Raw genomic sequence first — 26,077 nt, forward strand, 5'->3', positions numbered from 1 at the left:
CCAAGATCTCACCAGTGACAAAGAGCAGATATGGTGTTCAAACTCAGACTGATCTGGAAAGATTTGCTCTTTCCACTATTCCAGGTCTGGCAAATAGATGTTTAACTTGTATGTCAACTCCAATTCACTGGTAGCTGCTGCCTGGAGCACTGTGTTGAGAGTCCCATGTGGAATGGGTGCTCAGCAAGAGAAAGTACTAGGATTGGTGAGCTGTACCTGCCGAGATGCAGGAGTGGAGAATGAGAACCCAGGTGCTGTGTATTTGCCATCCCCACACGATGCCTTGTTCGGGAATCAATTTTGTCAGTTACTAAAATCAGATGAGAGATGGGTATTCAAATTTGTTCCACAGAGAACAGTAAAACTTATTTCCTTTCTCATCCCCTTCTCTAAAGGGTGAATCTAAATTTCTTTTTTAATTAATTTATTTTATTTATTTATAGTTTTGGCTGTGTTGGGTCTTCATTGCGGTGTGCAGGCTTCTCATTGCGGTGGCTTCTTTTGTTGCAGAGCACGGACTTTAGGCACGCAGCCTTCAGTAGTTGTGGCACGCGGGCTCAGTAGTTGTGGCTCGTGGGCTCTAGAGCGTAGGCTCAGTAGTTGTGGTGCACGGGCTTAGTTGCTCTGCGGCATGTGGGATCTTCCCAGACCAGGGATGGAACCCGTGTCCCCTGCATTGGCAGGTAGATTCTTAACCACTGTGCCACCAGGGAAGCCCCTGAATCTAAATTTTTGAGGCTAGATTTGAAAAGGTATAATAACTTGTAAAGTAAAATGAAATGCAGCTAGTATATAGATAGTAGGAACCACCATGGACATTTAGCCTTAAAGTGATGGGGACGAGAGAACTTATTAATTATGTGTGTCTGTATGTTGTATGTCTTTCAGTGTGACCTAATCGATCGCCTTATACTGAAATAATCCACTGTGACTTAATAAGGAGGCAATGACATTTCTGGTTTTGTTTCTCCCTCCATCACGAATATTCAGTGTGAGATTTGTTATTTTTAGTGTCTTAGTGCTTTATCTAAAAAATGAGTCTCATAATGCTTTTCTGCTTCTTCCTAATACGTATTATGTACATGATTAAATGAAAAAATAACTTTATGGCATCTATTATTCAATCAACAAATATTTATAAAAATTTATCCCCAGGCTCTGGGGATATAGCAGCAAACAAACAGACTGCTCTTATGGAACTTACATTCTGAAGAAGGGAGACAGACAATATACAAGTAAACAAAGAAGAAAATTGTGTATCGTGATAAGTATACATAGTGAGAGTGACTCTGTGTGTATGCGTGTATGTGTGTATGTATTGCTATTTTAGGTGGGGTGGTCCAGGGAAGGTCTTTCTGAGGTGGTGACATTTAAGCTAAGACTTGAATGTGGAAAAAGAGCCAAACTGGGTGGTCTGGGACTGCTTCTTTTCCAGGCAGAGAAAAGAACCCATGCAATGGTCCTGAGGTTGAAGGTAGGTAAGGGCCAGATCAAGTAGGCTAGTAGGGATTTTCAGCCGGGGGTGATGCAACCCTCCTTCCCCTACCTAGGTGGTGTTTGAAGAGGTGCAGCTGGTGATTTGGGTGCAAAATATGGAGTTGAGGACAGAGCACTATTGGCTTTTGTGCGCAGGACCAGGGATGCTAAACATCTTATACTGCTTCGGATGGAGGCACATGAGAAAACTTGTACTGCTCATACTGTCCTGAAGATATTGTCTCTGTTGAGAAATCCTGAAGAATCTCCAAGGCCAGGATAAGAAGTTTGAATTTTATCCTGTGTACAGTGAGAAGCTCTTGGAGAGCTGTAAGCTTTAAAAGATGATCTTTAAAAGATCATTTTGGCTACTGAGTGGAGAGTGAACTGGAAGAGACAAGGGTGAAAGCAGAGAAATTCAACAGGCAGCTATTTCAGTAATCCAGAGTAGAGACGATGGTGGCCTGGGCAGGGGGGTCATGGTGAAGGTTTTGAGAAATATTTCTACCTTCAAGAAGAAGACTGCTTAAATAAATATAAAATGCCATTTCTCATGACACCTTATGTTATCGTTTGTCTTCCTTTAAAGACTTTACAGTTTTGGAATCCACTGGTTTCCTCTGTAGCCATTTAAGAGAATCTTTGCGGCACCGAATTACAGACCTCGCTCTTTCAAATGCAAGTCCTTAGCCTCTTGCCCTTCACCCTCACAGATCTGTGTGCATTTCAAGATGTTCATAGCTCGGGAAGGTAATCTATTTGATTTGGGCTTGTAAAAAGAGAGAAAATGACATGCGCTTCTTGAATAACAATATGTGATTTCTCTCTCTGAAGGGTCAATAGGAATTAGCCTACATATATCATTTTAGGAAACCGGTTCCTAATCACATGAATAACAGGGACCAAGTCCACATTTTTTCTGCTGAAAGAGGAACATTAAGTGAACATCAAAATCTCTTGAAGAGATTGCAGGCATCTCAGTACTAATTTTACTCGGGCATTAAAGCCTTGCCAATAGTTTTCAGGTGCATCAGCTACTCCCCAACAAAGGCAATTCAGCTTCCACAATTTTAGAGAATCCTCCTTGCTGCTATCTTCCTCTCTCTCCTCATAGCCATCTCTTCTTCCTGTCCCCCGACAGAAGTGCCCCTACACTGTCCTCGGAGTGTCCCTGCAAATGCAGAGATCCATAAAGCAACAATGTGGGAAGCTATTAGCTCACCTGCAGAAGAACCCACTTCTCAGATTCCTGGGAGGAGAAGCCTCCTGGCCCCCAGGCTGAGCTGCGGGGGTGGCAGGAGATGAAGAGAGAGGAGACAGCTGTTTTCAGGTCACCGCGCACGGGTGAATGGTCCCACCGAGTGTGGAAGTCAAGAGGTGGGTCTTCCCACCAGAACCTTGCGTCCTGAGAGCGGAGGTGGGGTAGTCACCAGAGAAACACTGGGGACTGGATGCAGGCAGACAAAACAACACACCACAGCCTCCAGCTAGAGCTGGTGGAGCCAGGTACGCACCCACCCGACATCCTGCCTTCCAGTTTCTAGATAAAGCTATAGAAGAGAAACAGAAAGTGGATAGGACCATCCCCCCAAAAACAAATTATTGAAACCCATCACCTAATCTACATAAGCCAAGCTGCCAGGAATTAAAAAAGCAAGTGGTCTCCCTGAACTGTATAAACCAAGGAAGAGGAAGCTCCGCCTTCACCTCTGGGCACAGGTGTGGCCCAGCAAAAGGTGGGCCACCTCACTGCTGACCGCAAAGGGGGAAACCAGGACCACGTATCGGAAGGGAAGGAGCAAATGTTTCGCATTAGCAGATCCTGTCCCAGCTACCAAGTAGCCGTGTGAATTTGGACAAGGTCACGTTCTTGGGCTTCCAAAATAGAGTTGATCAAAAGCTCTTTCAGACTCTGATGTGCTTTGAGGCTGTAATTCATAATTCAGCTCAAGGTCTCCATGGTTCCCCTAAAGCCTCTTGCAAAACAAACCTCAGCTCACCCAACTCCTATTTCTCTCTCTGTCTGAATTAGTAACTGTTCTCATGCTGCCCCCGTTGGGTCCTGAGAACTCTCCTGTTAGCACACCTAGAACACTACTGCTTTTCTTTCTCTCTTTCTTTGCATCTCTCTCTCTCCACTAGCTCTTCAACGCCCCACCCTCAAAGGGAGGTACCAATGTCAGGTCTTTTCTTTGAATCTCCAGGGTTTAATGCTATACCTGACACTCACTTCCTAGATGTTCAATAAATGTTTGTTGTTGAACGAATGGAAAGGGAGGATGTAAAAATAGAGAAGAACGAGCCCGAGCCAATTCAAAGCTCAGGAGCCAGCTTTTGCTGAAAGCCATATATTCTGCCCATAAGATCCTGGACTTCTTGGAATTAAAAAGAGAGAAGAGAGAATTTTAGAAATTATAGCAATAATTTTCAGACCTCACAGTTTCTAATACCCTATGTCTCCACTGAGATATGCCAATTTCACAGGATTTTAGAAATACTAGAGTTTTACCTAGCCTTTATGGAATGTCTTATATTTGTAAAAAGCTAGTATAAAATTGCTGAGTAGGAATTTCCAGATCCCTTACTTCCTGACTTCATGCCTCTTTAAGCTGTTCTCGGGGAGAAAAAAAAATCAGAAAGTTTAAAACTGCCTACGTCTTGTCTTCATAAACTTTGATCCTTTCACTTATTTAAAATTCATAACCACGCTGTCCTAATAATTAGAAGTGCTAAAGTACTTAGGGAAGGCCATGAGGGATGAACCCCCTGGTCTGTCTAGCCAAGTCACCAGAAATGGTGAACCCTTGCTGATATGGTGCTGGGAGGAAAGGAGGGGGCTGAGGCTGCCAGCAGAGGTGGCCCAGAGCATGACAGACCCAAGCTGGTCCAGTTCCAGGAGTTTGGATTTGAGGGGACTGAGATCCGGTGCAGCGTCAAAACTTTTGGGCGGCAGCCAATGGTTTGATGAGCTTTAGCCTCATCAGGGAGGACCACGCATGAGTGATTCCAGCCTCAGGAAAGGGGTCAAAAGGAAAAGGGAAACACGGTTGATTGTGCCTCTTCCTTGTACCAGGCCTGCTGCTGAACGGATGCTTCTGCAGGGCGGGGGGCAGGAAGATGCTGCCCCCAGAAGTGTGGATTCGCCAGTGGTGTCCCTGAGGGATACTGAATGAGGGTTTCTTCCAGAATATTGCCCACAAGCAAGAACAAAGTACATCTCCAACTTCAGTGTGGTGATGTGCGATGTATGGTTCATCCATCCATTTGTCTAAGCAACTTGAGTAGCCAATGTCATGAACTCAATTATTTTTAGTTTTTCTGTTCACTGTGTAAAGAAGTGAGTCTCTTTGGCCCTCATGAGTACTGTCCTGAGAGTGGAGAAAAGCCTACCATGAGACAACCAGACCTTCACTGACAATAATAAACCTTATTCAAACCAAAAAGAGCAGGGTTTTGGTAGGCTCCCAGGGGTCTTATCTAAGGGGTGCACAAGGGGAAGGCCCTGGGAGGTGGGAGAGACTATTTATCACAGGGCTGCCGGAGGAGTTATATCAGGAGCTCACGTTTGCTGTGACTCCGCAGGCTGTTATCTAGGGCATGTGCTTGATAACATGAGGGGCTGGCATCAGTTTAAGTACCCCACAGGCCGCTTGGCCAAACACATTGGATGCTGAAGCAGCAAAATACCATGGAGTAGCTTAGCTAAACTCTCGACCATACCTTATTGTAAAACTTTAAGGAAAGGCAAAGGCTTAAGCTAAATTTTAGGATAATGTTGAGGAATCAGAAGGAGAAACAGAGGGAGAAATGCGATTAGGGCGAGACACCCAGAGGGCTTCAAAGGTACCAGAATAATCTGACTTTAAATGGAGAGGTGGGAAATACTGGTGTTCATTTGATTATTATTCTTTAAACTGTGCATTTATGTTTTTATACCCTGATTTGTATGTATGATATATTTTAAAATAAAAAGGCATTTAATTCCCCCCCCAAAACTAAAGACCCAGAGTCTGAATGAAAGCAACTGATCAAGAGCTAAAAAAAGTTGCCAAAATAACGCCACTAAGACCTTAAGTGAAAATTTAATCTCTCTCGCCCTCTCTCTCTCTCTCTCTCTCTCTCTCTCTCTCTCTCTCTCTCCCCCTCTGCCTTCACTGGTAAAATTTTTGCTGACTGGAAAAATCTCTGCGGGAGCGAGAAGCATTAGAACTTATCTATGAATTACATTTGAGAGAAAATACTTTTTCCCCTCCCTTCCCATCCTGCTTGTCAGGGCAGGATTGATTCAGCACATGTTCTTTTCCAAAGTTGAAAGGTTAAAAATAATGCCCACCCTCTGGAAGCCATTGGACAGAAGCCCGCTTGACGTCAGAATGTGTTCAGCTGGGCTGTCGTGCTTTCCTGCCCTCGGCGGCTGCCTTTCCCTGGGTTTGTCCGAGGCTCTCCATTATGCTCTGTGCACCAGCTCAATATTTCTTATTTTGCTTCACTCTTTACACGCCTTGAATAGCTCTTTTATTTTTCTGCTGAGCCCCGGCTTAGCCTAATTCCTTATATTTGGTTTCTTTGACCTTTCTGATCAAATTATTTTCTGTTGCAATCCTCTGAGCCCCTTCCAGTTCCCTCTATTTCTCAAGAAACCAGGTGTTTAATAAAGAATCTGGATAAGGCTCAGGCACAATCGGGTGTATGCAGCTGCTTGCCCCCAGGTCACTTGCTGCTTTCTCCTTAAGCAGCGAAGATGGTTTACTAAAGGCATGTGACATTCCAGAGACACCACAGTGCCCTGCACATGGCAAGTGCTCAGTAATTACTGAGTGGAGGAATTAATCAGGATCTCTTTTAAATGAGCTAGCCTACATTCCAACTTACACTTAACCTGTTGCCCCATCCCACCCTCAGACCAGGTTTCTTTCTGATCTCAGGTTTTTCTTTCCAGTCTAATAGTTATTTCATACCTTATTTCCTTGATGCTTTAGTTTACACATTTTTAAATTCAATTTTCTTTTGTTTCATGCTCATATATTTAACCTCATTAGTTTAATTCATGTCGTAGGATTTTGCTAGTAACTTTGTTTACCAGATTAGCATTATTTTTAAATTATTGTTTTACCCATTTCTCTAAATAACTGAAAATCACATTCATATTGTCTTATTAATTCCTTTTTATTAGAAAGTAGACTTTGCTTACATATTTAGGACTTTTCGGTGTTTTTCTAATTGGCCACAGCACAAATTCATCATATCCTATGATTCTGACATAGGTTTGGGTTAAGAGTAAAGATCATTGTCTTAAAATGATAGGATGTCTGGGATTTGCTTCAAAATAATCTAGTAGAAGGATTACAGGTAAAACAAGATTACCGTGGGTTGATAGTTGGCCGAGCTGGGTGATGGATACATGGGGTTCATTGTACTATTCAATTATGTAAATGTTTGAAGTGTTCCCACAATAAAAAGTTTTTTAAAAAAGAAAAATATAGATATATAAATAAAAGTTGATCCAACGGATTATCTTAAGATACAGAGAGAGGGAATGCCTCCATCATTCTCCAACCTTCCCTGTCATTGTTACCTACTGGAAGTTCAGCCAATCCTCTGCGTTCATTGTGAAGTTTAGCACTTGCTCCTCCCCTTCCTTTCTTTCCAAACTCTTGTCCTCACCTGGGAGATTTCCTTGCGCTGGTGTGTGGCTCTTCCAACACCTCGCATCTGCAATGCTAATCACCTGCACCTTCAGCCCTTTCAGCAGCCCACTATCCTATCCCTTGATTTAAATGGTTTTTTACATGATGCAAACCTCTATCTGCTGACTGTCTAGCACTTTGGCTAAGGCCTTCAGATGATGTTTTGATACAGAATTTGCTTTTTCTCAACATCAGTCAACACATAAAACACATGTATAATCCAGCCATTTCTGGCTTAAAATCTTTCAGGTCTCTCTCTGAACTTCAAATTCAAGTCCAGTAACGTTCACATCCAGTTCAGGCTTTCCTACCATTTCCAGCCTCTTTCTCTACCATCCTCCAATATTCACTCTCTTTTCCAGTTATATTAAAGTGTCTCATTCGTGGGTAATGGATCGTGCTTTCTTAGCCTCTCTAAACTTTGACCATAGTGTTCTCTGAGATTCAGATGTCCTCCTGTCCTTCGGCCTCTGGAGGACTTCAGCAACTTTTGTTTATACCTCAAGACTCAATTCAAGCATCACTCCTTTTGGAAGACTTCCCTGAGCTGTCCACACTGAGTTAAATGCCCCCTCCAATACTTTTTTCCATTACACCCTTTGACTACGCCCACCCTAATACTCTGAAACCCAACTGTAATCACTGATGTTCTTCTTTTCCTTTCTAGACTGTGAGCTCTTTGACCTCTTCCAACTCTTTCTTTTCAAAGCCCAATCCAGTGCCTGGCACAGGTATTTCAATGAATGAGTAACTGAATGAACAGAGGAATGGAAAAATGAATGCTGTTGTCTTCTTGAGGTAGCACCTCCCTACCCAAGGGCCTTCTCTAGAGGTCTGGGTCAATGCTCTGGGTCCTGGGCAGCCCCTTCAGGCTTTGCCTCCTAACTGCCTTCTTCAACCTCCCTGACCCACCTGGTTCTAGCTGTAACCCAACTGTCCCTTTCTCTACGGAGTCCTTCATACTTGGTGCTCCATCTAGACAAGTGTTGCCCAAAGTGTGATACACAATAATTTTTAGGTGATACTCAGACAAATGTATTTTGACAGTCTTGTATTTACATTCATATATTTGGCAGCAGGAAATGAGCACATAAACCCTGTAATTTCATAGAGAATATTGCTCAGGATGAGACAAATGTAGTAGTGCCATGGTAATCAACCTTACCGGGACCTCATAAATCAGGGGTGGGATGCTCAGGTATAATCATAAGTGTTCCAAGCCCTCAATAACTGAACCATTAGAAGCACAGACAGCCAGGACTCACACCAATAGGGAAGAACTCCCATTCACTGAATTCTACAGGCACCTCCGTGTTTTATTCAGTGAAATGTTGATATATCACTTCCTGAAGTTGCTGAGTATGTATATATACATTTAAATAATACAGACAAAACAGTAAATATCTTTTGAGCTAACTATATCCTCATGGGAGTTCAGCTTTTTAGTGGGTTAATATAGAAACTGACAGATTTGTCTCATTGATATAGATCCTCATCTTTGTCTGAAACTATCAATTAGGATTTCTAGCTATTTTGATCCAAAAGTTCCATTGTCATCAACCAGAAACTTATACTCAGCCATACATTTTATACATTTTGATTTATTATATTTTTCGTCATTTTTAAAAGTTTAATAACTTTGTTTTTTATAGAATTTACTATATTTCATCAAATCTAATATACCACTGTTAAGTAAAACACATCATTATTTTATGTGCTACTAAAATATGATGATGCCAATTACAATTGCAAGATGCCATTGATTCTAAGATACATCCAAATTTCAGAGGTGTTAAATTATTTTTAAAATTGATAAAATGTAGTTTGTGTACACTTCACTTCTATTTTAGCAGATAATACTTATATTCCATTTATCATAGTGATATAAAGCTTCCCCTTCGAATGAATTTAATTTAAAAACAATTGATTTAAAGAAAAATATTATGTAAATAGGAGTAGAGGTGGTATACAGTATGGCAAAATCCTGGAGGTGGTAGCCAAGTGACTGTGACTTGGACAGAAAGCCTAGACCCAGATACTGCCCCTTGCCCTACCTGCCAGCTCAGGCCAACCCGACCACCCTCCAGCACTGTGCCCAGATCCACCTGAGGGAGAGCCTGGGTCCTCCACTGAGAATGGGAGAGGAGTTTGAGGTGATCCCTATGCTCAGGTTGAGGAATATGGCTATCATTCATTGAAAGTATTTTATGAGAGTGAAAAGAAATTCCTAGGAAGTAGACTAATTACAGGTACTGGAATAATGTGGACTTGCCTCTATTTAAATAACAGCATACTCGGAGGTTTCTGTTTTGTTTTCTTTTGAACCCAAGAAATAAGTAAGGAGGGGAAAAAGGCACTTTAGTCTCTGTTGCTGGGCAATTTATTCACTGATAATGGCTCTACCTAAACCCTAAACACTCAGTTTCAGTGATTATCAAACGAAAGAATGGTCAACTTAGTTCTTCATAATAGATTTATCAGTTGAGAATAACTATGAATAACTTGAAGCAAAATGTATTTCATTGAGAGAGTAAAGAAATAGCCGATTTCCTTATTTCAGAATAGGAAAAGTGAAGAGAAATCACTTTAGAGGGAGGAGGGAAAAATGGTTAAGTTTCCATTGGGGAAACTCTGTGCTTTGTACAGCATCTACCTGGCTATTGCAGGGGATTCGTGTTCATCATGCTTCCAGCTCTCACTCTGTGCTAGATCCAGCCCTTGGACTGCTGTGCACATTTCTCTGAGAGCTATGCACAGAAAGAACCCTATGATTTACTCAGTGCTTATTCTTGAAGGTTATTATGAATCATTAACCAGATGCAATAGTGCACGAGGTCACAAACCATATAGGCGCTACTGCTTGCCTGTTTTTGCAAACTTGATTTTGAAGTTTTTAATGTAGGTGTAATTGAGAAGATAAATTGAATACATATGCATATTCTAATAAAGGTATTCTTCCAAGTCAGCAAATAATCACATCATAGTAAGCATCAGTGAACCCATTAGAGTATAATAAAATGGGAAAGTCTTATAATAAAAGATTATTTATAGCCTATTGGTTATCAGTATAATTTTTAAAATGTAATCAGAAACAATTAGCAAAATTGATAATATTGGAGAAGCAGCTGTTTCTACTCACTAGCACAAATAATACTAGCAATAAATCTAGATAGTAATGTCAATTGAAAGTTAAATCTCTTCCAAGTTCTTTGTTTATCCTTATGGGTGCTTTTGTTTATCAGATCATTGCTGCACATTTTATAAGAACTACTTCCTGGTATTCATAAAAGTTACTGACATCATACAGTAAATTTTGAAATTTATTCTAATTTTTGAAATTAGAATTAAATTTTAAGAATAACCCAGTCCTGTATCCTTTCTCCAAGCAGATGTAGTGGTCAGAAAGCCAAATATATTTAGAAAGTAGAGTCACTGGGATTTGGTGTCTTAGGTCAGGTTCCCTAGAAGCAGAGCCTGAGACAGGGATTTGGGTGCAGGTGGTTTATCAAGGGATAGGCCTGTAAGGAAGTGAGAGCAGCAGGATGGGACAGGAGAAATGTCAAGTAGGATGCAAATCAGATGGTCTATCCATGGCCTGATGAAGGTGGAGGGATAAATTGCACTGTAGAGGATAGCTGTGAGCCTTCATAAGCAAATATTCACAGCAGCTGCGGCGTGGGTGTAGTGGCCAGGAACAGGGATCTGCTTGGAGTACTAACAGCAGTAAATACATCATCTGGTGACTGGAGGCAAGGCCCAGGTGGGGAGGGACAAAGATGGCTGCCAGGTTTGTGGCTTGAACAAGTGAATAGATTCTTGTATATAACAGCAACACTCCCCTCATAGTACCAAAAATCTAAGATTATAGAATTGTGAAAAGATTCTTCATTTTACAAGTAAAGAAATTTTCCTTTAGCTTTTACTTTCTAGGTAAAAATAACAACTTCTTGACATATTTGCATAGGATCAGTTTTCCATTAAAAAATATATAAACTTTTAAAAAATGTTTGCTCTTTTAGACCTTTTCCATTTATTCTGCTTCCTGTTGAAAACAGATCCCAACTGGTTCTAGGACTCTAATAACTGAAGATTCACCTAGGTTCAATCCCAGTATTACGTTAGCTTTTAATGAAAAAGTAGTTATGTGTTGTTCTTATGTATTCATCCTTTACCCCAGAGGTCATCAAACTATGGTCTGTGGGCCACATCCAGCCTGCAATCTCGTTTTGTATGGCCAGAGAACTAAGAGTTTTTACATTTTTAAAGGGTTACTTAGGAAAAAAAAAAAAAAAAAATTCAACATGACTGTATGACTCACAAAGTCAAAAACATTTACTACTTAGCCATTCACAAAAAAAGTTTGCCAGCACTTACTTCCCATTCATTAGGACCTCAAACTTTTTTCAGAAGTTTGCTGACTCAATCTATATTTTAAAGGAAAATTTGATGTTCAGAAACTTTAAATTAATAAGTGATTTATGGAACCATAAAATTATTTGTTTTATAAAAGGATTCATCACAGAATATATATACATTCTAGCCCATCTGAAAAATTATCTTAATGGACTTCTTTAACAAATTTAGAATCATTCATTTTAAGTAAAATAAATATGCATAATTTGTTCTCTGTTTTATAAAATATTCCCACCTGTTTTGTGATGATCGTAAAGAAATTGAAAAACACAAATAGATACAAAGGTTAAAAAATCACCTGTAATTTTGCCATCCAGAGTTAATCACTGTTAACATTTGGCTACATCTTTTTCTAGGCATATAACCATTTAATTTTTTAAATGTGGATCACATGTATGTCTAATAATATACCCTCTTTAATTCATTTAATGTTATAATTTTCAGAAGTATCTTATTTGACAGCATTTATTCCACAGACTGAATATGTCACAATTTATTTAAGTGCCTTCCCATTTTTTGACATTTAGGTTGAAGCTAATTTTTCACTATTGTAGATTCCACAATGAGCATCTTTATGCATAAATCTAGGTCCTCATTTCTGTGTCCTTACGCTACATTTTTAAAAGAGTAACTATCGTCTCTCTTCCCATTCTGTTCCTTGTCTTCCTTATAAACACATTCTTCTTCCTCCTAGATCTATACATGATAGGGCTCCTCAGGGCTAGAGATTTGGCCTTCTCTTCTCACTCTATTTGTCTCCAGAGGATGTCACCTATACCCAAGCTTTCAAATACCATCTATATGCTGAGACTTGCATGTTTACATCACCAGCCCCAGATCATTCTTCTAAGCTCCAGATCTATATATCCAAATACCTTCATGTCATCTCCACTTGTATGTCTTATACCACCTCAAACAGAAAATGTCCAAATAGGAGTCGCTATTTCCCTTCCTTCTGCTCCCCTGCCCAAACTCCCTCCTCCTAATTGCCCAATTCAGTAGAGAGACATCACCTTTCCACTAAGTTCCCTACAATAACAACCTGGAAACCATCAGTGACATCTCTCTCTCCCTCACCACCCCCATCTGTTCAGTCACCAGGTGCTATTGAGTCTACAATCTAAATATATCTTTAATATTTGTATTTCACTCCATCTCCCCAACTCTCACCTAAGCCACAGCCATCTCTTTTCTGGACCACTCTATCTGCTTCCTAATCAGTCTCTCTGCATCCACTCTTGTCCTGCTCTAGCCTCTCCCCACGCAATTCTCCACCATGGAGAAAGTTTCTAAAATGTCAGTCTGCTTTTACAGCCCCTAAGTAGCTGGTAGGACGAAGATCTTCATGGCAACTTCTCCTTACCTTCCCACCTTCATTTTGCCACTTTCCCTGAACTCTCTTGCTCCAACCTAGTGGTTTCCTTTCAGTTACTCAATTGTGCTAAGCTTTATTCAGCCTCAAAACTTTTGTCCAAGATGTTCCTTCTGCCTGTAAGACCCTTCCCTCCCTCTTCAGATGACCAGTCCATCTCCTGACCCTCCCACAACATACAACACTACCTCCATGTGCCTCTCGGTGTCATATCTGTCTACTTTTTGGTACTTATTATAAATTGTAATCTAAATTGTTCCATATTTTTTTCCCTATGTAATGTCTTTTTCTCCCCTACAATGAAGTTCCATTTTGGGGCAAATAGTATTTGTCTCTTTCACCTCTATATCTCCCAGTGCCTGGCACGTAATAGGTGCCCAATAAACATTTGTTGAATTAACAGATCATGGAGTATGAACTTTGTAAAGACATTTAAAAGATATTATCACATAGTTTTTCAGAAAGTTTGTATGAACCAATTTATAAGCCCACCAACAGTATATGAGTGTTCCTGCGATCACACCCATCCTGACACTGAGTGTTGTAGTTCTAAATAATTTTTAAACATTTTTACAGGCAAAATTTTACCTCATTATGATTGAAATTGCCTTTCTTTGATTACTAGTGAAGTTGAACACGTTACACAAATTGATAGCCTCTCATATATTTTCTGTGATTTTTGAAACTCATGACATAATGCTTTTATTGAACCATTTTTGTTACAATAAACAGTGCCACCAAACCTGCTTACCTTCATCTGAAGGTCTGGACAGATCTAGGAAATACTCCTCCACAAGGTTTATGTTTAGTCATTGATGATTTCCCCTTACCTGGGATGCTCATGTAATTTATCATGGAAACTGGGACACTTTTGAGAGTGAGGGAGGGTGCCATTAATAATTATGCCAAGACAACAGGTATAAAGCAGGACTGTCCTGTACAAGCCAAGATGTTTGGTCTCCCTAACTCATTTTCATATAGACTTAGAACTCTAAGGATGTAGGGCTCAGAGCAGAGGTCCAAGTGGTGATCCAGGGATAAACTGAGGATAAACCTGCTTTTTGTTCTGGATTTTAACCCAGATGGCCCTGTGCTGTGCTGTTCAGTGATTCAGGGGCTCACCCTGTGACTTCCTGTTGTCCCTGCTGCCAACTTCACTCATTTACCTCACCTACCTGACCCTTGGAGGCATCTGATAATTTCATACAAGTTTCCTTTCATGATGAGGCCAGTGGCCCAAAGAGCTACAGGGACCACCTTGCCCATAAATGCAGAGCTGGTCAGAGGCAAAGCCAAGTCTCTTGGAAGCCTGCGAGGATGTTCCTCTTTGACAAGCATAACACATCAAAGTACAAGGCACGCAGTTTCTGAGCACTTCGTCCCGTTTCGGGTAATGTGCACGTGCGCTTCAGTTCCCATCACTTGTAACGCTTCCCTGAGCTCATGCAGTGCGTCTACAAACTTTCCCGGCTTTTCCTAAACATCTTTTTGTGTAATTTATACCCTTCAATAAAGCTCAAAAAATAAATTCAGAGTTGCTTGCAGACTTGCATTTTCAAGAATTGCGAGGAACTTATGGAAAGTAGAACCTGATGACAGAAAACTTCTGGAAAAAGATGGAGAGTTTAGACAAGTTGAATTTGTGTCAGTGCCATCCAATCTGAGGTATGACTTGATTAGGAAAAGAACAGCAGCCTTCCTCTTCCAATCTTGTCAATAGAGAACAAATTTCCTATCAGTGGAGTTCCTAATAGAGCTTACGTGTACTGCTGTGCACTGAACAACTCCAGGGGGCGTCATTTACATTGCCATCTATGCGAATGGTGCCAAGTGGCCCCTCCTGGCAAGGACCTGTGGTGCAGTTCACAATCCTCCTGGCACTGTACAGGGCACATTCTGTGTGGCCATATGCTAAGGTCCTGACTGACATCCTCTGCGTGACTTTTCTCTGATAAAGATGCTGTCCCTTTGTCACAGTTAGAGTTGCTTTCTTCACCAATGCCTACAGATTTTTCAGGGTAATCTTCATTTCAAACATGCATTCACCTAGTTTCTGTAAGTGCTGTAGTATTTGTTAAGCCAAGTGTCCTGGTTTCAGGTTTAGAAAATAGGTCATTGGAGCTCTCTTTCAAGGGCTGAGTTTTGCCCACATTTTGCTATTTCATTTTTATTGAGGAAAACGTAGGAAATAAATGCAATCTCATGGTTGGCTAGAGAATCAAAACATTTCAGATGTTAATGTTTTTTTAAAGTTTGTTTTCACTAAAATATAGCTCTATAAATGGAAGAAAGAAAAAATATTATTTTAGGTGTGTATAGGATCCATCTCCAAAATATCTACACATACAGACTAATAAGTTAAGATCAACCCATTTGCTCTACAGAAATAAAGGAGAAACACCATGTATTCAACCTACCTAAGGGAGGTAGACCTTGGTTTTGAACTAGTAGAGGAACCAACTTTGTATCTCCCAAGAAGGAAAGTGATAAAATGACACAGAGACATTTCCAAAGGGTTTTTAAGCTAGAAGAAGCCTTTCAGTGCATTCACTTATTCATTCGTTCAATTAATTCTTACTATTGCTTAACACCATGATTATGAAATCCAGCCCCTTCATGAAGAAACTGAGGTCACAAAGGCGGTTAGAGACAGGGCTGGAAAGAAAGCCCAGAGGTTCTATATCAAGGACACTTCACCCCATAGTGCTATTAAATATTCCCATGTAGTTACACTCAGGTGATGAAATAGGAGAGCATCTGTGTACTGCGTGTGACTTGCATGTAATTCATGTAATAAAGATAAAATACAAACCCCTCTGCGAGCCATTTCTTTATTACTCTAAATGCCACAAAAAAAGGTTCAGCGTTAGGGCTAATATCTTCAGAATTCGTTTGGGAATTTTGCAAATATAGTAAATCTTTTTTTTTTTAAACATCTTTATTGGAGTATAATTGCTTTACAATGGTGTGTTAGTTTCTCCTGTATAACAAAGTGAATCAGCCATATGTATACATATGTCCCCATATCCCCTCCCTGATGAGCCTCCCTCCCACCCTCCCTATCCCACCCCTCTAGGTGGTCACAAAGCACCGAGCTGATCTCCCTGTGCTATGCAGCTGCTTCCCACTAGCCATCTATTTTACATTTGGTAGTGTATACATGTCCATGCCACTCTCTCACTTCGTCCCAGCTTACCCTTCCCCCTCCCCTTGTCCTCAAGTCCATTCTCTACGTCTGCGTCTTTATTCCTGTCCTGCCCCTAGGTACTTCAGAGCCTTTTTTTTTTTTTTAGATTCCATATATGTGTGTTTAGCATATGGTATTTGTTTTTCTCTTTCTGACTTATCTCACTCTGTATGACAGACTCTAGGTCCATCCACCACACTACAAATAAATAAATTTCATTTCTTTTTACGGCTGAGTAATATTCCATTGTATATATGTGTCACATCTTCCTTATCCATTCATCTGTTGATGGACACTTAGGTTGCTTCCATGTCCTGGCTATTGTAAATAGAGCTGCACTGAACATTGTGGTACATGACTCTGTTTGAATTATGGTTTTCTCAGGGTATATGCCTAGTAGAGGAATTGCTGGGTCGTATGGTAGTTCTATTTTTAGTTCTTTAAGGAACCTCCATACTGTTCTCCATAGTGGCTGTATCAATTTACATTCCCACCAACAGTGCAAGAGGGTTCCCTTTTCTCCCCACCCGCTCCAGCATTTATTGTTTGTAGATTTTTTCATGATGGCCATTCTGACTGGTGTGAGGTGATACCTCATTGTAATTTTGATTGGCATTTCTCTAATAATTAGTGATGTTGAGCACCCTTTCATGTGTTTGTTGGCAATCTGTATATCTTCTTTGGAGAAATGTCTATCTAGGTCTTCTGCCCATTTTTGGATTGGGTTGTTTGGTGTTTTGATACTGAGCTGCATGAGCTGCTTGTAAATTTTGGAGATTAATCCTTTGTCAGTTGCTTCATTTCCAAATATTTTCCCCCATTCTGTGGGTTTTCTTTTAATCTTGTTTATGGTTTCCTTCACTGTGCAAAAGTTTTAGGTTTCATTAGGTCCCATTTGTTTATTTTTGTTTTTATTTCCATTTCTCTAGGATGTGGGTCAAAAATGACCTTGCTGTGATTTATGTCTTAGAGTGTTCTGCCTGTGTTTTCCTCTAAGAGTTTGATAGTGTCTGGCCTTACATTTAGGTCTTTAATCCATTTGGAGTTTATTTTTGTGTATGGTGTTAGGGAGTGTTGTAATTTCATTCTTTTACATGTAGCTGTCGGGTTTTCCCAGCACCACTTATTGAAGAGGCTGTCTTTTCTCCATTGTATATTCTTGCCTCCTTTATCAAAAATCAGGTGACCATATGTGCGTCAGTTTATCTCTAGGCTTTCTATCCTGTTCCAATGATCTATATTTCTGTTCTTGTTTGATTCCAGTACCATACTGTCTTGATTACTGTAGCTTTATAGTATAGTCTGAAGTCAGGGAGCCGGATTCCTCCAGCTCCGTTTTTCTTTCTCAAGATTACTTTGGCTATTCGGGGTCTTTTGTGTTTCCATACAAATTGTGAAATTTTTTGTTCTAGTGCTGTGAAAAATGCCATTGGTAGTTTGATAGGGATTGCACTGAATCTGTAGATTGCTTTGGGTAGCACAGTCATTTTCACAATGTTGATTCTTCCAATCCAAAAACATGGTATATCTTTCCATCTGTTGGTATCATCTTTAATTTCTTTCATCAGTGTCTTACAGTTTTCTGCCTACTGGTCTTTTGTCTCCTTTGGTAGGTTTATTCCTAAGTATTTTATTCTTTTTGTTGCAATGGTAAATGGGAGTGTTTCCTTAATTTCTCTGTCAGATTTTTCATCATTAGTGTATAGGAATGCAAGAGATTTCTCTTAATTTTGTATCCTGCTACTTTACCAAATTCATTGATTAGCTCTAGTAGTTTTCTGGTAGCATCTTTAGGATTCTCTATGTATAGTATCATGTCACCTGCAAACAGTGACAGCTTTACTTCTTTTCAGATTTGTATTCCTTTCATTTCTTTTTCTTCTCTGATTGCTGTGGCTAAAACTTCCGAAACTATGTTGAATAATGGTGGTGAGAGTGGGCAACATTGTCTTGTTCCTGGTATTAGAGAAAACGGTTTCAGTTTTTCACCATTGAGAAGGATGTTGGCTGTGGCTTTGTCATATATGGCCTTTATTATGTGAAGGTAAGTTCCCTCTATGCCTACTTTCTAGAGAGTTTTTATCATAAATGGGTGTTGAATTTTGTCAAAAGCTTTTTCTGCATCTATTGAGATGATCATATGATTTTTCTCCTTCAATTTGTTAATATGGTTTATCACACTGATTGATTTGCATATATTGAAGAATCCTTGCATTCCTGGGATAAACCTCACTTAATCATGGTGTATGATCCTTTTCATGTGCTGTTGGATTCTGTTTGCTAGTACTTTATTGAGGATTTTTGCATCTATGTTCATCACTGATATTGGCCTCTAGTTTTCTTTCTTTGTGACATCTTTGTCTGGTTTTGGTATCAGGGTGATGGTGGCCTCGTAGAATGAGTTTGGGAGTGTTCCTCCCTCTGCTGTATTTTGGAAGAGTTTGAGAAGGATAGGTGTTAGTTCTTCTCTAAATGTATGATAGAATTCGCCTGTGAAGCCATCTGGTCCTGGGCTTTTGTTTGTTGACAGATTTTTAATCACAGTCTCAATTTCAGTGCTTGTGATTGGTCTGTTTCTATTTTCTGTTTCTTCCAGGTTCAGTCTCAGAAGGTTGTGCTTTTCTAAGAATTTGTCCATTTCTGGCAGGTTGTCCATTTTATTGGCCTAGAGTTGCTTGTAGTAATCTCTCATGATCTTTTGTATTTCTGCAGTGTCAGTTGTTACTTCTCCTTTTTCATTTCTAATTCTATTGATTTGAGTCATCTCCCTTTTTTTCTTGATGAGTCTGGCTAATGGTTTATCAATTTTGTTTATCTTCTCAAAGAACCAGCTTTTAGTTTTATTGATCTTTGCTATTGTTTCCTTCAGCAAATATAATAAATCTTTTCCCCACTTCTTCTTACTCTTTATGATATAAATATTTCAGTCATGCCTTTTCTCAAATGTTGCCTTTACAGATTAAAATCCTATAAATAGCACTGACCCCTAAGGAAGATGATCTCATCCATACCTTTAGGCTGTTATTCCAGACAGTTTCCTATCCATGTCAAAATGAATACCCCAATCTCAGGGTGGCTACCTTCTTAAAGGATTTGTTTCGGGGGGAACTTAAGGCATCTAATTCATAACAATGTGAAATTCATTTTCTGAGGTGTCTATACTCTTCCTTTAGACAATAAAATCCCTCAGCTTGCTGATTATTGCTGAACTTGTTGACAGTCGAGGAGGTTGACTGGGGAACCTATGAGCAGAGGGGAACAGCTGCTCTTGCCAGCTGCCTTTTCCTCTGCATAGACATAAATACTGCCCAAGGAGGCTCTGCAGGGCAGGAGACAGAGAACTCATTGAGGTTGCTGCAAGGAGACCCTGTCTGATATTTCTGCTTAGTCAGTACATCTGTATGCATCTGGACCAAGGGATGCTGAGCTCTTAGCTCAATGACTGAGAGCAAGGATTCTGAAGCCCATCTACCTGGTTCAAATCCTGGCTCTGCCACCCGGCTTTGACATTAGTTACTTAACCTCACTGTCTTCAGCTTCCTTACCTATAGATGGAGATACTATTTTTTTTTTTACATAGGGTTTTTTGAGGATTAAATGTTACTATTAATAATTCCAGCAACAAATATCAAATTCCTATTCCATTCCAATTACCATGAACAAGATAGAAATGGCCCCTTCCTTCATGGAATTTAGAGTGCTTTTTCATACTAGGAACCCTGACCCATTTAAGGGTTGTGAAGTCAGTGGTGAAGTGTGACCACATTTTGTTTTCAATGACTTAGGATAGAATTTTACAAAATAAGAGTTTTAGGAAACTTTAAAAATATTTTTATATGTATGTGTGACCTGGGTCTTGATATAAAATGGATTTCTTGAGTCTAGTAAAGAAGATAAGAAATTAAACAGCAACCTGGATTCAGCATATGTGATAAGTTCAGTGAGTGTCATGGGAACACAGGAAAGTCACATGATCCCCTTTGGGTGGGTACGAAGAATCAGGGAAGCCTTCCAGGAGGAAGTGGCATTGAAGCTGAAACTTAAAGGATGAGTAGAAATTAACCAAAAGAAGTTGGGGGAGGTTGGGCAGGAAGCAGTTCCTTTAAAGGCAGTGAGGAGCCCTGGTGTGGGAGGAGGCAGTTGGTTAATGAAGCAAGGAGAGACTTGCAGATTTGCATTTTAGAAAGGCACTCTGGCTGCTTGCAGAGAATGGGCAGAGAGTAGGGAGACTGTTTAGTAATTTCAGGACACAGTGGTGGTCTAGACTAGGGTGGGGACAGTGGGTATTGAGAGGGACAGGACCCTGGTGATTGATGGGGAAAGGTGCTAGTCTGGGATGACACCCATCTGACTCACATGTCTGACATCTAATTTACAGAGTTTGCAGGGGACGAATCTAAGTCTGTAAGCCCCAAGCCCCTGACTTGAGGAACTGTTCCTGTAAACAGGAAGACAGGGCCTTTCAATCACTTTGCAAATCATCTCTCCATCCCGCTGGACATATCTGTAGACTCTTGCTGGCCTAGCAGTTGGCAGGGCTTCCTGTTCCAAAGTGGGACGGTTCTTGGCAGGAGATGGAAAGCTGGAAACAGAATGCGAACTGGGCTAGCCAGGCACCTTGCATAAAGAGAAAAGAAAAGAAAGGAAACCTGGCACTTTCCCATCTGATCCAGAATATCTGGTCAGAAAATAATTTAAAAGGACAGATAATTCAAAGATGTTTCTATTTGGCTTTGAAATGCCATGCATTTTTGGCAGTGGATTTACCTTGCCAAATGTTTTTCTAAGGCGTCATTTTGCATTCCCTGAACACAGACCATCTGGGCAGCAAAGGGCTGAACCAGAGCCCAGGAGGGAGTCTGGGTGGCTGGCTGAGGAGGTACTGATACTTGAAAATTGGATGGAGACCACAACTCTCCCTTATCACCCCAGCTGATCAATACTTGTCTGTCTACCTCTGTCCTGCCACAGAGCAGGGAGCTTTTTCTGACCTAAGCCTTGCCAAGTCACATGGTGACTTGAAAAGCAGCTATCTAGTTCCCAGGACGCACCCAATGCTTTCTTCCCATATCTCTGAACACTCACAGGGCCACCTCTACTCCACAGGGGGGCAGCCAGCTGACCCAGGGCTCCACAGCAACCTCAAAATCAAACCATATTTGGAGCACGGGGCAGGCTGTTTACAGATGTCACCATAAAAGATATTTTAAGTTATAATCAGTCCTGTTTTATAGAAGGGCTGTAAAGGGGCCAGACCAGAAGGCCTCCTTTCCTGTTATTCATAAGATAGCTGCTTCCAGACAAGTTAAAAGATTACTTTATCTTCCCTGGCTCAAGCCTACCAAAGAGAGGAAAGGGTCGCACTTCACAGAAATCACTTAAAACAAAGGGTCTCTCCCATTTAGGACCTAGAAGAAATGTCAGGGTGGCAGCCACTCCCTACTAAACAATTCCGAGCATTCCCCCATTCCTCCATCTGGAGGGTGCCAAGCCAGGGTGGTGGCCTGGTCCAGACTAGAATTCACTGGGAATAATCAGTAACAGGCCCAAATCTGGAAGTTCAAGGAAACTGGTTTTCCCCAATCTGTAGTAAAATTAAGCAGATTTTTTTTCTTTGTTTTCTTAAAAATATTTTTTTTGGCTTTATTGAAATATAATTGACATATAAAATTGTAAGATATTTCAAGTGCCCACTATGGTGAAAAATATATATATACATACACACACACACACACACACACACACACACACACACACACACATATTGTGGAAGGATTCCCCCCATCTAGTTACATCCATCACCACACATACTTATCTTTTCTTGCCTGTGGGAGGACATTTAACTTCTAAGTGCTGTTTTTCATAATCAGAGAAGAGGGCATTTCCTACTTCCCCAGGGTTGGGTAACAGTTTCTTCACAGTAAAGTCTTAATCCTTAAAAGGTGCTCTGTGACCCATATCTGTTTTCCAAGTGTTGGTTATCTTTCCCTTCATGGAACCTTGTTCCTAAAGAGGACGAGCTGCCAAACTAAGGCCGTCGCTGTGTTTTGAAAAATCCAGCAGAGGTTTTTTTCGACTCGGTTTGCTGAAAAATTTAGGAAGCCAAGCCAGCGTCTGTGCCAGGAGCTTGTGACCTGACACCCACCTCTTCCCCTCCTTTAATGTCCCCTTGGTTGGAGGTGGCCAAAGGGGACTTTGGAGGTTCGCCCAAACCTTTAGCTCAGATTCCCCACCTCCATGCCAGACAGCAATCCCATCTCACACTCCTCCATTCCTCATACACACACCTCTCATAGGTCATCCTCGGCGTGCAGCCGGGAGGGGAAAGAAAACGTGAGCTAACGCAACAGGTTCCACCCACAACCTGAACTTACAAGGGGAGACGGCCAGGCGACTGGAGCTGGGCGGTGGAGGGAGAGGAAGCGGCGAGGAGGAAGGTGGAAGGGAAATGATGGTGCATGACCACCAAGCACACGTCACTCGGACTCCCACATGGGCTTGTGTATGTGCGCATGTAGCGGGAGGGAGGTCCTGCAAGGGGTCACTTGGGGACTTCCGCGAGGGTTTGGGAGGCACCGGGCCTGCGCTTTGGGATGCGCGGGGGTTTAGGCGGGGTAATGAGCCCCGCAGAGAGGGCTTGAGGCTCTCCCAGGAAACATGAGTGTGTCTGGGGGTTAAAATTCACCACCCTCCCCAGGGCGCCGCCCCTACTAAGTGGTCCTGTCTGCGCCCCTAAAGCCCCGAGTCCCCTTCCCTCGGGCCTTTTCCCGGCCCCTCCAACGCGATCCCCGCCCGGCCTCCCACCCCAGCCTGCTTCCGAGAAAGCCGGGAGAGCGGACTGCGCCGCGCCCGGCAGCCTCTGGGCATGCTCGGTGGCGGGACCGGCTCCGTGCCGGCAGGGCGCGTCCTCCCTCCCCCAGGGCGGCGGCGCCGCCTGCAGCTACGGCCGCCGCGCCCCGGCCCCGCACACCTTTGGGGGCCGCGGGGGCCACCCTGCCCGGCGGGAGCCGAGAGCGGCCCCCACCCCGAGCCTTCCGGAGAGCCGAGGAGGGGCTGGCCGGGAAGCCGCGGAGGCGGGAGTGAGACCTCCGAGCTGCCTGCGGTTCCTTAGAAAGTAAAGCTCGGCTCGCCAGCGGAGCCGGGCTCCCGGCCGCCGGCGGGGGCGGGGCGGGGCCGGGTAGGGGGTGGTCTCGGCGACCTGCGCGAGGTGCGAATTTAGTAGCCGCCCACCCTCTTCTCGGTCCCCGCCCCCTGGGAATTATAATTCTCTGGGAAAGTGTCTGGTTCTCGGAGAATCCCTGGGGCGGGGTGTGGGGGCGCGCCCGGCGCAAAATGGTTAAAACAAAGTCCATGCGCGCCCCGGGGTCCCTCTTATGAAAAGTCTACGTGCCGGTGGCTGGGCACCCGCTTTGCTGATTTGAGGGTTAGTTACCCGGAGGAAGTCTGCCTGTCGCAGGGGAGGGGATGGGATGAGGCAAGCCTCAGGCTGTTGCCGGCTCCCCCCCCCCCCCCACAGGGCCACCTCTACTCCACAGGGGGGCAGCCAGCTGACCCAGGGCTCCACAGCAACCTCAAAATCAAACCATATTTGGAGCACGGGGCAGGCTGTTTACAGATGTCACCATAAAAGATATTTTAAGTTATAATCAGTCCTGTTTTATAGAAGGGCTGTAAAGGGGCCAGACCAGAAGGCCTCCTTTCCTGTTATTCATAAGATAGCTGCTTCCAGACAAGTTAAAAGATTACTTTATCTTCCCTGGCTCAAGCCTACCAAAGAGAGGAAAGGGTCGCACTTCACAGAAATCACTTAAAACAAAGGGTCTCTCCCATTTAGGACCTAGAAGAAATGTCAGGGTGGCAGCCACTCCCTACTAAACAATTCCGAGCATTCCCCCATTCCTCCATCTGGAGGGTGCCAAGCCAGGGTGGTGGCCTGGTCCAGACTAGAATTCACTGGGAATAATCAGTAACAGGCCCAAATCTGGAAGTTCAAGGAAACTGGTTTTCCCCAATCTGTAGTAAAATTAAGCAGATTTTTTTTCTTTGTTTTCTTAAAAATATTTTTTTTGGCTTTATTGAAATATAATTGACATATAAAATTGTAAGATATTTCAAGTGCCCACTATGGTGAAAAATATATATATACATACACACACACACACACACACACACACACACACACACACACACATATTGTGGAAGGATTCCCCCCATCTAGTTACATCCATCACCACACATACTTATCTTTTCTTGCCTGTGGGAGGACATTTAACTTCTAAGTGCTGTTTTTCATAATCAGAGAAGAGGGCATTTCCTACTTCCCCAGGGTTGGGTAACAGTTTCTTCACAGTAAAGTCTTAATCCTTAAAAGGTGCTCTGTGACCCATATCTGTTTTCCAAGTGTTGGTTATCTTTCCCTTCATGGAACCTTGTTCCTAAAGAGGACGAGCTGCCAAACTAAGGCCGTCGCTGTGTTTTGAAAAATCCAGCAGAGGTTTTTTTCGACTCGGTTTGCTGAAAAATTTAGGAAGCCAAGCCAGCGTCTGTGCCAGGAGCTTGTGACCTGACACCCACCTCTTCCCCTCCTTTAATGTCCCCTTGGTTGGAGGTGGCCAAAGGGGACTTTGGAGGTTCGCCCAAACCTTTAGCTCAGATTCCCCACCTCCATGCCAGACAGCAATCCCATCTCACACTCCTCCATTCCTCATACACACACCTCTCATAGGTCATCCTCGGCGTGCAGCCGGGAGGGGAAAGAAAACGTGAGCTAACGCAACAGGTTCCACCCACAACCTGAACTTACAAGGGGAGACGGCCAGGCGACTGGAGCTGGGCGGTGGAGGGAGAGGAAGCGGCGAGGAGGAAGGTGGAAGGGAAATGATGGTGCATGACCACCAAGCACACGTCACTCGGACTCCCACATGGGCTTGTGTATGTGCGCATGTAGCGGGAGGGAGGTCCTGCAAGGGGTCACTTGGGGACTTCCGCGAGGGTTTGGGAGGCACCGGGCCTGCGCTTTGGGATGCGCGGGGGTTTAGGCGGGGTAATGAGCCCCGCAGAGAGGGCTTGAGGCTCTCCCAGGAAACATGAGTGTGTCTGGGGGTTAAAATTCACCACCCTCCCCAGGGCGCCGCCCCTACTAAGTGGTCCTGTCTGCGCCCCTAAAGCCCCGAGTCCCCTTCCCTCGGGCCTTTTCCCGGCCCCTCCAACGCGATCCCCGCCCGGCCTCCCACCCCAGCCTGCTTCCGAGAAAGCCGGGAGAGCGGACTGCGCCGCGCCCGGCAGCCTCTGGGCATGCTCGGTGGCGGGACCGGCTCCGTGCCGGCAGGGCGCGTCCTCCCTCCCCCAGGGCGGCGGCGCCGCCTGCAGCTACGGCCGCCGCGCCCCGGCCCCGCACACCTTTGGGGGCCGCGGGGGCCACCCTGCCCGGCGGGAGCCGAGAGCGGCCCCCACCCCGAGCCTTCCGGAGAGCCGAGGAGGGGCTGGCCGGGAAGCCGCGGAGGCGGGAGTGAGACCTCCGAGCTGCCTGCGGTTCCTTAGAAAGTAAAGCTCGGCTCGCCAGCGGAGCCGGGCTCCCGGCCGCCGGCGGGGGCGGGGCGGGGCCGGGTAGGGGGTGGTCTCGGCGACCTGCGCGAGGTGCGAATTTAGTAGCCGCCCACCCTCTTCTCGGTCCCCGCCCCCTGGGAATTATAATTCTCTGGGAAAGTGTCTGGTTCTCGGAGAATCCCTGGGGCGGGGTGTGGGGGCGCGCCCGGCGCAAAATGGTTAAAACAAAGTCCATGCGCGCCCCGGGGTCCCTCTTATGAAAAGTCTACGTGCCGGTGGCTGGGCACCCGCTTTGCTGATTTGAGGGTTAGTTACCCGGAGGAAGTCTGCCTGTCGCAGGGGAGGGGATGGGATGAGGCAAGCCTCAGGCTGTTGCCGGCTCCCCCCCCCCCCCCA

The 26,077-nt window shown here is 43.4% G+C and overlaps 1 protein-coding gene across 5 annotated transcripts in view; it reads left to right on the forward strand.

Moving 5' to 3' along the window:
- Window positions 1-26,077, forward strand: part of SCHIP1 (schwannomin interacting protein 1) — a 785,715-nt gene that overhangs the window by 634,786 nt on the left and 124,852 nt on the right. The window lies entirely within an intron of this gene.

The sequence above is a fragment of the Lipotes vexillifer genome, unplaced genomic scaffold (genome assembly GCF_000442215.2).
Source record: "Lipotes vexillifer unplaced genomic scaffold, Lipotes_vexillifer_v1.1 scaffold641, whole genome shotgun sequence".
NCBI classification, from domain to species: domain Eukaryota; kingdom Metazoa; phylum Chordata; class Mammalia; order Artiodactyla; family Lipotidae; genus Lipotes; species Lipotes vexillifer.